The sequence below is a fragment of the Tachypleus tridentatus genome, chromosome 7 (assembly GCF_004210375.1).
Source record: "Tachypleus tridentatus isolate NWPU-2018 chromosome 7, ASM421037v1, whole genome shotgun sequence".
Classification (NCBI taxonomy): domain Eukaryota; kingdom Metazoa; phylum Arthropoda; class Merostomata; order Xiphosura; family Limulidae; genus Tachypleus; species Tachypleus tridentatus.
In genome coordinates, this window is record NC_134831.1 from 41687959 (window position 1) to 41700376 (window position 12418).

At 34.5% G+C, this 12418-nt stretch overlaps 1 long non-coding RNA gene across 1 annotated transcript in view; it reads left to right on the forward strand.

Moving 5' to 3' along the window:
• LOC143255513 (uncharacterized) overlaps positions 1-10976 on the forward strand; it is a 30204-nt gene extending 19228 nt beyond the window's left edge. Inside the window, exons 2-3 of the long non-coding RNA XR_013030685.1 lie at positions 8755-8928; positions 10663-10976. This is a non-coding gene — a long non-coding RNA (uncharacterized LOC143255513). The remainder of the gene's footprint in view (positions 1-8754; positions 8929-10662) is intronic.
• Positions 10977-12418: the final 1442 nt, after the last annotated feature.

Consider the following 12418-nt stretch of genomic DNA (forward strand, 5'->3'; position numbering starts at 1 on the left):
ATTACTCCCCACCGACTATCAGAAAGTCTGCGAGCTTATAACGCTAGAAATCGGGTTTCGATATCGTGATGGGTCTTTTATGGAACTTTATGCTTAATAACAAAAGACAATAATTATTTATATTTGATGTAATTTACCTATTGTTTTCAGCCCCGCAAGTCTTTGATTCTCGTAAGTTTTACAATCTTAGCGATTAAAACAACAGGCAGACGAAAATTTTTCACAGTTTTGAAAACGTGTAACATGTGTTTTGAAATGAGCATTCTCTCGTTTGCTTCCTACATTTCACTTAAGTAGAAACTACATTAAGCTTATATGAATAATTGTTCTCAGAGTTGTTCTATCATTCAACCATCGTCGAGTATTAACATGGGAGAATATGTTGAAACATGTCAAGCACATTGCATCTTTCATATCTCGTGTCCACGAAACCTTTCACATCATACCAGCCACTATATGTATACTACCAATTTTCATAAACAACAACTGTTAGGGTGTGAATCACATTAAGAAAGTAAACTGTAATTACCATAAGTCGTTTACGTATAACATTTTAAAGTAATAATTCATAACATAATATTATTTACCTAATACCATGTTGGCGTTTCGTGGGTTGACCACAGTGTAGAAAGTAAGGCCTGTTGTGAAATGGAGGTTTCCAGATCTATGTCTTCCAGGTGTATTTTCATTCGTTTAGCGACAGATGAATCTTGAGAAAAGAGACGACATAAATTCATACACAAAACAATTTACAGCAATATGATAAGCAACAGGGCAAGTCATCGATGTGAGTTGGTGAGGGCCATGAATAATTTAATGACAAAAATGGGTTCCTGTTACTTCATGTATGACTGAAATAAGTTAAGTTAAAGCATAACACTATTCAGCAAGGTTTAGGCTAAACACCGTGAAACTGAAGTTTTTTTGTTGGATTTCACCAACTACAACGTTAAAAAACATTTCTACAGATATTCCGTTCTTAACTTAGAGTAAATTCTACATTAACAACGCTTCACGCTTAAGGTGTAGCAAACTTTAGACTATTAACGTTTACATTTATGGGAAGTACACTTTACACTAACACCACTTTATGTGAAGGAAGCTACACTAATAACACTTCACACTTTACGTGACTCAAACTTTGCACTAACAACACCTCACATTTTATGCGAAGCTAACATTACACTGACAACATGTCACACTTTATGCGAAACAAAAACTCTGCACTAACAATGTTTCACACCTGATATGAAGAAAACTTTATACTGACAGTATTTCACTTTATGTAGAAACTCTACACTAACAACGACTTACACTTTATTTGAAGCAAACTCTACGCTAACAATGCTTCACACTTTATATAAAACAAACTCTACACTAAAAACGTTTTACACTTTATGTGAAACAAACTCTATGCCAGTGATGGCAAACCTTCGGCACACGAAAAAATGTTTCTGGCACACGGCGTGCAGTGCCACTTCTTGATTCTTTAAACCTTAACACTAACCCATAATAAATGAATATATATATAACAATTATCATTATTGCCAAATGCAGCAGCGAATGATTTTTTTAACCCGGGAGCAGTGAGGAATGTTCATACTTTCTTGGCACCAGCTTTGCGGTTTCAGGAACATATGACATCGGATGACACGTTTTGAATTCATCGCAGACCCAGTGTACACATCAGTATTTGAATATAAATGGAAGTAAACTGTTGATATTGATTTCGCTTATATTTTTCTTCTGTTGTTTGTGAGTGAATGCTGGATATTTATTGATAATAACGATAAATATGCATTCATTTTTTCGCATTAAGTATATGAATTATATTGTTAAAATTATGTTCTTTGGCGTGGCATGCGTTTATTTTTGATCAGTTAGTTAATTATAATTTTACTCCTATATCAAGGACATAAATTTTTACTTGCTGTTATATTAGGGCAAGTTAAATTATTGTATTTAAGTTAAATGGTGAGATATTTTAAAATTGTATTTACCGTTTTTAGTTTGTCAGAATGTCAGCTCAACCAGCAAAGAAAAAAAACGTTCAAATTGAAGGAACAGCAGCAGAGATTTTTAAGAATCGTGGAGTAAAAGATTTAGCATGATCAAAAAGCGTGATAAAGCATTATGCATCTTATGTTCTGAAACAGTTGTATGCAGGAATTCCTATGTTTGTTTGTTTGAATTTTATGCAAAGCTATACGAGGGCTATCTGTGCTAGCCGTCCCTATTTTAGCCGACTCTTGGGTTACTCTTTTACCAACGAATAGTGGTATTGACCGTGACATTATACCGCCCCCACGGCTGAAAGGACGAGCATGTTTGGTGTGACGAGAATTTGAACCTACGACTCTCGGATTACGAGTCGAGTGCCTTAACCACCTGGCCATGCCGGGCCAATTTCCTCTGTAAAGCGGCATTATAAAACTGTTCATAAACGGCTCTGTGATAAGAGTGAGCAAAGACAAAAATAACACATTTCTCGAAAAGTCAGCAACAACAACAACATGCAGTAAAACGTTTTGATGAAATTTGTTTCAAGTAGTTCCAACTTAATTGCTGCTAATTTCGAGATTTCAAAGATTATTACTCAACATGGAAAACCACTTAGTGATGGGGAGTGTGTTAAAGAATCATGGCTAGAATGTGCTCCTTTCCTTTTTGACGGTTTTCCAAAGAATTTAAAAAAAAAAATTCAGCGCATTGAGGAATTGCTAGGGAGTAGAAACACTGTAAAAGATAGAATATTAAAGATGGAAACAAATAGCAGAACAGCTAACAAAATATATTGGTTTATGTGAGTTGCTCTCCACTTGTCTTGATGAGAGCACTGGTGGTACATCATCAGCTAGGCTTGTCATTATTGCTCGATTTTGTAGGGGTGATGAAATCTGCAAAGAATTGGTTAACCTAGTAAACGTTACCTAAACATACCACAGAGCCTGAATTATCCAATCGACAGGTTGAGTTTTGAAAAATAGTTTCCGTGACAACTGATGGTGCACCCAACATGATTGATAAAGAAGCAGGTTTTGTAAATCTGTTTGCAACTATGTTGGACATCCACTGGTAGTCTTTTATTGTATTGTACACGAGGAAGCTTTGTGTGCAAAAGCTGGCCTTAAGGAGCTTGAAAAAGTGATGGAAATTGCAACCAAGGTGGTTAATTTCATTTCTACGCATGCTTTAAAAAAAAAAGACAATTTCAGAATTTACCCAGAGAAGTGAATTCGGTGAAGACAGGACTACTTATGTACGCCAATGTTCGTTGGATATAAGTAAAGGTTCTGTCCTTAAATAATTTGTTGACTGTTTGGATGAAATTCGTGTTTTTGATAAATGAAAAATTTTCTTGTCAAGAATTATTTGATGTTGTTTGGATTTGTAGATTGATGTTTTTTAACAGATTTCTTTTCACATTTAAATGACTTGAACACCAAATTACAGGAATCTGGCAAAACATTTGATGTTATGTTTGATAACATAAAAGCTTTTGAAGTCAAACTGAAAATCTTTAAATGTGATGTTTACAATGGCACTTTTAAATATTTCCCAAACCTAAAAAAAACATGACAGATCTTGAAATTCATGAGAAAATATACAGCTGGAGCATGCAAATGCAATTTTCAAGCATCATTAATTCAATTTTTGAACAATTTTCTTTAAGATTTAATAAATTCAGGTTATTTGAAGAAAGTGCAAAATTTATAAAATATGGAGGCAGTGTAACATTACACAAACTGATTTTGAAAATATTGCAGTGGATTGACTCGGATAATTTTGAGATGAAACTGATTCATTTACAAAGCGGCTCAATTTGAAGGCATAAATTTGTCGACTTAAGAGCTGAACTAGAAAATATTGAAAGAGATTGGTTAGTGACTGAAATAATGCAGAAAATGAGGTTCTGAAACTCTGGAACTCTATTCGTGAAACTTTTGACTGTCTGAAAAATGCCACAATGACAGTATTAACAGTATTTTTGTCAACATATTTATGTGAGTCATTATTTTCAGTGATGAACTTTATAACGTGTAATTATAGGAATAGACTTGCTGATGAAACTAGTACTGCATACATAGTTCTCAAAACAACCAAATACAAACCTGATATAAATATCTAACATCGTTGGTGCAGCAGCAAAAGTCTCACTAAGAGTAAAATATGTTTATTTTCCTTTCCTTGGTTTTTTATTTTTTATATTACATAATATAAAAAAGTCAATTATTATTGTAACTAGTTCATTAATTTTATTTATTGTGAATTACTATAGTTATTAATAACATGTAACTCATAAAGCTGTTTTATTTAAAATAATTCAGGATAATAATAAATAATAATCTGCTGGGCTTGGCATGGCCGAGCGCGTTAAGGCATGCGCTCGTAATCTGAGGGTCGCGAATTCGCATCCGAGTCGCGCTAAACATGCTCGCCCTCCCACCCGTGGGGGCGTTATAATGTGACAGTCAATCCCACTATTCGTTGGTAAAAGAATAGACCAAGAGTTGGCGGTGGGTGGTGATGACTAGCTGCCTTCCCTCTAGTCTTACACTACTAAATTAGGGACGGCTAGCACAGATAGCCCTCGAGTAGCTTTGTGCGAATTTCAAAAACAAACAAACAAAATAATCTGCTGCTAAAAATTACCACGGACACGCAAGAGAATTTTTTAGAAGATGATCCCCAATTTGGGCATCACACACTCTCAAAAAGGTTCGCCATCCCTGCTGTACGCTAACAAAACATTGGAGAGCCGTACAGACACTCACTGTAAATACAAGTTAAAGTAACCTTGAGTGAGAACTAAAAGAACTCTGAATGAAAACAGCGGAAGTTTAGAAAAATAAACTCAGCAGAAACCGTCAAGTCTTTGCTAAACACTTGTGGAAATTGAAGAACACGCGTTAATCTGAATATTACACACAGTTCTGAACTCTTTGGGCCAAACATAGCCATAATTATATAAATAAACCTGAATTACTTATCACGCACACACGTACTTGCACTAGTTGCATCAGTCAGCTAGCGGTACGTCTGGATAATAAAGGTGTGATACCTACAGTTATTTCCTGATTCGTTTATAAGAATAGCTTAACTTGTTAATTAATTGATTTCTAATTTCTGTAAGAACCAGACAACCTTCTATTTGCAAGCTAATTCTGCTGTTTTCCAGCAAAAGCCAAAAATGTTAATTTGTTTAAGTGCCTCACTGTGTCCAAAAGGGTAACTATGAAAAAACAACATAATTTTACAAACTGTTAACTTTAAACAAAGGGGTGAAAACATATAGAATGTCTTCGTAGTGCGTTATCATTCATTCCTAGTGGATTGCTTTCCTGGACTGACATTCAACTGCTGTTATTTATCAATACTAAATATCTCAAGCAACCCATTAGGCTTAGCAAAAGTGGATATTGCTGATTTTTGTTACCAGATTCATTTTAGTTAGCTTATAGCAGAGTTGAATTCACAGAAGCGGAAAAAAAAAAAAAAGATTTTTGGTTCTATCTTTTGTCTGCCACAAGTCATTACATAGGAGGTCTTTCTTTTGTTTCCAGAAATCATCAGCTGGGCTGGACTTATGGTGCCCAGAAATTCTTTTAAAATGCTGAGTTCATCACGGAAAACTTGACTCCGATTGTGTTAGATGAAGCAAGGAAACTTAATTGACTTAAAACTCAGTGATGTCGAGAAAACCCACTTGTAGAGAAAAATATACATGTGAAAACGGCTCGTTTGGGTTGAGAATGTTTTTTTTTTTTTTACGTAAAACTTTTCTCAACCCAAACGAGCCGTTTTTACATATATATTTGACTTAAAACTGTTTAAAATTACTTTTGATTGCTGTTTTTTTTTTCACTTCTCTAATCACATAAAGTTTAATTACCCTATTATACATTATTTGAAATTTGTAATAGACCAATTGAGGTTGTTCTGTCGACTGATTTATTGTTCAGTACTTCACTTTCGTTTACTCTTCTGCGTCTTGTTTCATTTTGGTTGAATGTTTGAATACAGTTTCGGTACAGACAAACTGCCTAGAATTTCATTAATGAGTCGTTCTAGTACGCTTGTGTGCTGTGTTTTTCTTGCCTTCTGAAAAATTGGCATAACTCGGACTCCCCACACAACAGTATTCCTACACCCAGTGATATACTTCATTATCGAGTGCAGGTCCACGTAACAAACACGTTGTAATAAATGTATGTATAATTTAGCCTGGGTTGGACGTGATCTTAGGTATAGCGTGTCCGAACTACGAACAAAAAATCTCATAGTACGCTTAACTCGCAAAAACATGCTTCTCACTTTGGATTGTAGGTGCGTCATAAGAGTGATAATTAAATCCCACTTTTCGATCATTTAAGAGTGATAGTTAAATCCCACTTTTCGATCATTTAAGAGTTGGCGGTGGGTGCTGTTGACTAACAGCTTTCCCACTTCTCTTTCAGATATAAATTACGGATAGCTATATGTAGATAACACTTGTGTAGTATTGCGCGAAAATTCTAAACAAATACATCGTCTGGTCTTCTCAGTTATGTTAAACATCAAAATATTATTCTTGTGGATGGGTTTGTTTGTTTTTTTAAAGTAAAACTAATAGAAAAACTTTGGACGTAAAAACAATTGTATGGTAATACTGCAATTCCTGGTTTGAAGGACACAAAACATTAATAAAACCGCACTGCTGTTTTCTAGCATGTTAACATGTTTGAGTGCTTCACTCTGTTCAAAAAGGGTAACTATGTAAAAAACAACATAATTTCACAAATTGTGAATTAAAAAAAAGGGATGAAAACATAGAGCATGTCTTCGTAGTACGCTATCATTTATCCCTAGTGGGCCCGGTATAGTCAGGTGGGTTAAGGCGTTCGACTCGTAATCTGAGAGTCGCGGGTTCGAATCCCCGTCACATCAAACATGCTCGACCCCTCCAGCCGTGGGTACGTTATAATGTGACGGTCAATCCCACTATTCGTTGGTAAAAAAGTAGCCCAAGAGTTGGCGGTGGATGGTGATGACTAGCTGCATTCCCTCTAGTCTTACACTGCTAATTAAAGACGGCTAGCGCAGATAGCCCTTGAGTAGCTTTGGCGAAATTCAAAACAAACAAACATCTCTAGTGAAATACTTTCCCGGACTGCCATTCAAGTACGGTTATTTATCAATAATAAATACCTCAAGCAACCCATTAGGCTTAGCAAAAGTGGATATTACTGATTTTTGTTACCAGATTCATTTTAGTTAGCTTATAGCAGAGTTGAATTCACAGGAGTGAAAAAAGATTTTTAGGTCTATCTTTTGTCTGCCATTATAAACGTTTGTAAATACATAACTTACACACGTATATCGCAGAGCTAACTAGAAATTCTTTACACTTGTTTCCTCTTATAAGAGTCCTCGGGGTCTTCTAATAGGAAATTTTCAAAATTTGGATATCCTGAGATGCATGTTCAGATTATTTTGGAGAAAGAACTGTCTTCCCACTAAGCGCGAACACATGGATAATTACAATATTTTTCGCATATTTAGATTTACACACCAGTTAAGTACTTGAACCTGTACCCAAAGGGTGCTACCAAGCAGGGTAGGGGGTATCCTTTGCTATATGAAAGTCGTGTTACGTAATAGTTCCAAAGAGTGTCACCAGAGGGCTGATAGTTCCAAAGAGTGGCACTAGGCGCAAGTAGCTCCAAAGCGTGCCACAAAAGACAGAGAGTTACAAACTCTGTTTGTTTCTTTTGTTGTTAAGCGCAAAGTCACAAGTTGGGCTAGTTGTTCTGTGTCTACTACGGGTATCGAAACCCAGTTTTTATCGTTTTAAACATACAGACGTGCCACGTTTTGTCCCGTTAGCTTGTGAATATGAGTAGGAGCACGATTTAAAAGTTAGTTCCCCTGGATCCTGGTGAAAGGGGGCAAGAACACAAGATTTAAGTTCAGCGACCCTGAAAACCTTTTTCTAGATCCTATCATGTCTGGATAGTCTTTCGGGTGTGTTCTAGCTTTCTTACAGGAAGTAGGTCATATAGGGCAGCCCCAGGCCACCTAGAGTCCACCTGTCAAGTTTGGTCTTACTAGCTCTAAAACTTTAGAAGGATTTCACGGATAAAAAAATTAGTTTCACAAACATTCAACGTGAATTAATATAGGCTGATGCATGGTTTACTTTACAAAAATATATACTTTTTATTTAAAAATACGTAAGCCTGGCCTGTACGAAACAAGTTATTTGTTGGGGTTTAATGCCCCAAAATAGGACATTTATCATGAAAGACCAAAGTCCGCCATACCGATTTGATTACACAGGTGGGCTATATGTAGATAATTTAGACAACTCATTTGACAGTTTCCTAGTTAATGTTAATAAATTACCGGTTTACACAAAAACAATAAAGAATGTTCTAAAATACGAGTTAAAATGCTAAACTTTTATACAGTGTAAACACACATACGGTGGAACAGTAATAAGTTTACAGACTTACAACGTTAAAATCTGGGGTTCGATTTCCCCTGATGGACACCGCAGGAAGCTCATATGGTTGTGCTCTAAAAAACAAACGCATGTACATGTTAAAGTAATTCAAGGTAAAATGGGATTGCAAAATATAACAATACAACAACACATTTTGCCACAGTTAACATGGCATCGTCTATTTTTCTTTAGTATTATATTTTATTTTCACTGTGATGTTATGGGACATGCTATTCTTGACTCTAACAATTGTCTTCCTCAATACGTAGTCCACCTCTGGTCCAGCGGTAACTCTATGGATTTATAACGTTAAAACCAAGCGTTCGATTCTCCGCGGTGGACACAGCAGACGACCCGATGTGACTTTCCTATAAGAAAACACACACTTACATATAAGTAATAAATCAAAACATACCAATGATATTTTATAGTATATGTGACAGGTAAGACATTTTTTTCCAATTCATATAAAACTACTTGGACATGTTGAGTACTAAATGTGTTGTTCTGTTCAGATATATCATTCATAAAAATAGGCATTTTCTTAGTGTTTGTTTTGTGTGCTCTGGATATGAGAGAGTGGTTGAGGTATTGTTATATATTCTTCTTTGTTTTCCCTCATGAGTTCTTAGAATTATTACTTAATATTAGGTTGGTTCGTAGGCTGGTCCAAGTGAATTGTTATAATCAATATTTAATATTTTGAATGTTTGTTGACAATGGTAGCTGGTTCAGGAGGGTATGCAAGAGGGCCTTAACTAACTTAATCAATAAATATCCATTGGAGAGATTTTATGAAACTTAGAATTCTACTATATGTTAAGAAGTCCATATATATAATTGTTATTGTTCTGCTCGCAATTAAATAAAGGTTACTTAATGTCTAAATTATATTTAGTATTGTTAACAACGTCCAATTTTAACCATGATTAGTATAGGCCTAATTTGATATACTCATGTTGATTAGTTTGTTACACGAACCACTGTATATAACATAAACTGCACTAGAATTTCAAAAACATCAAACTGCTTAGTAGATAGATGAAATACATTCATGAAAATTTAAAATACTGAAACATTTTAAAGAACTTTTCTATTCTCTCTGCACCTGAGTTTTGATACCGAAGATTACAGTAGACCTAAAGTAAAAAGCTATAGTCTAGAAAGTAGCACTGTTAAACCTACCTTGTCAGATCGACTTTACAATTTCAGATGAAAAGTTAGGAAAACTTCATTAAAACTGTTAATGTTAGAACAGCTTTAATACTGAGCTCAAAAGATCTGTGAAGCAGAATAAGCTTTCAAATAAACTATGCTATAAAACACATTACGAAAATCGTAACTTAAATATAACATAGCCTTTCGACTTCTAACTAATCGTTCTGTTTGCAGACTCTTCTGGCGGAAATAACTCAAATTGAAACGTTTTTACGGAAACAGTTAAACAATGCAACGTTAAAGGCATCTTTTTGAAAGGCTTAGACATCAATTAGTGATCGATTGGAGATCTTGTAATTTACATCAGGCTAAATTATTCAGAGAAATTATTTTGATTTTGATTTTTAATGAACACATTATTTGTCTTTATACATGTTTAAAATTTGTATAATAAAACTTAGCGGCATTAAGTAACAAAGTGCAAATAAGGCGATGCCCTTTTTTTAGTTAATTGTGAAAATTATTGCATCATTGGTTACTGACCGCGGCAGCGATAGTAACAAGAAAAGTGCATGGTATAGGTAACTTTTACGGTTTTCTTTTTTGTTTTTTCTGCAAATATTATAATACTGAGACTCTTTCTTCAAAGCGTTTAAATTCTTGCATGTTCCATTTATACTGCACACCAATTTCTACCATAAATTATAACAATCTTTCACAATACAGTGAATATGTTATAGCATAATGAAAAAAATTACGTTACTAATAAAAACTATGAACAAACTTATTTCGCGCGGTAGTAGTCAATAAGTGTTCACTTGATTTAGTTGGCATTTGCTGAGAAAAATAACAGTTTATATTTTAAAAGAAGTGTTTTCCAATTTATATAATGTTAACTCATTAAAGGTGAACCTTTATTAAATTTGTCAGACGCATATTATTATTTACAGCGAAGAATATTGTAACTATCTGTTATTTATCTAAGCAAATGTTATTTATTTCACTCACATTTCCATCAGTTTTTCATACAAGACAAAGACCCTTCATCACGGTTTATGGCATCATAAAAGTTATCTCTGCAATAAATGGTCGTTCGTTTAATGTTTGAGGCCTTCATTATGGAAAACAATCTCGAAACGTCACCACGACAGTTGTTTTCTCTAACTCGTGGATTACAGTATTACTTTCAGTTATGGCGGTAAGATTTTGTCTGTTACATACTTGCTCTCTGTAAACCAAGTCAATCATACGTGAGTGTACTGGAGTTAAATTAGAGTATTTTTCATTTCTTTTTCAGTTTGTGTACACTCAACCAATAAGTCATGAAAAGAAAGTAAAGACAAAAAACGTTTACCTCACTTTCAGGGACATCGTAAATCACTGATGATTAAATCTTTTTATTCTCGAATATGCACCATATATTTTTTCTCTTTTTTTTAGGGTTTGTCTATTTGTCCATTATTTCAAAGTACGGTCTGAATTATGATAGAAAATGAACTTTTATGGCTGGATCCTTAATGAAATCAAAATGATCAGTAATTAAAACGCACTCCAGTGTTGACAAGATATTTATAAAAATAACCTTACAGAACACATTTGAAACAAATTTAATGTCCTACTAAGATATATACAAAACTTAGAATAGTTTTATTTGTATGAGTATTTGCATGCTGTGTTTTAGCGTTGTAAGTCCTTAAACTGACAAACCGGGGATCCTTAGGATGGTATCTAAATTTTAAAATGACTGAAATATTTTTACTATTCTAAAGTGCTTAAAAATTTGGAAATAATTTATCAAGAGAGAAATCTAATCTTTTCTGAAGTAATCAGGTTTTCAATGTTTTATAGTTCTTGAGATCACGGAACCTGGAGCCACACTTTGGAATTCTAAAACGTCACTTCATCTTTGTTTTTGTTGAATTATACACAAAGCTTCTCGAGAGCTATCTGCACTAGCCATCCCTAATACTGAAGTAACTGATAAGAGGAGAGATAGCTAGTCAACACACCCACAACTAACTTATGAGCTACTCTTTACCATCTTACGATGGTTTGATTGCCACATTATAAGGCCTCTACGGCGGCAAGATAGAGCACATTCGGTAACTCGGTTTGATCACGCGACTCACAAATTGCGAGTAGAGTGTCCTAACCACCAGGCCATATCAGGTCGTCGCTATATGAGGTAAGAATAGTAAAAGTGCAAACATTCAAGCGTGGATTAATTAGAGACTTTAGAGTGTGGAGGGGTAAATAGAGCGGTGAAATTATATAGGCTAAAACTTATTATGTATGTGACTTTATGGATTAGAATACAGTACGGCTGTTTTATCCGTATTTTTAAAATAAATTAAAAGGAACCCTATTTAAAATATCAATGGCAACTGCCTTTAGAAAGCTGTGTTTCTCGTTACTAATTATTATACTATTATTATTTAAATATAATAACATCATTCAAAATGTTTGGATCCCTGCATTTAAGAAATCATAACCTGATTTCTATTTCTGTTGTTATTCACTACAATTCTTTCTTACAGACCTCTTAATGCAAATAATTATACAACAAATATCTAAGTTTAAAAAAAAAAATCATCCCTCAGAAACAGTACTGGAATTGGAGAGCTCGTACAAAAAAGTAGTGAAAGAGCGGGTACAACACTTCAATAAATGTAGTATTACTACAATATGTCCATAAAAACTACCTAAAGTCTCTTTTTTTTTTTGGGTGGCGCTTGCAATAAATGGGTCTCGCGGGCAAACATGTAGTTCATCTAT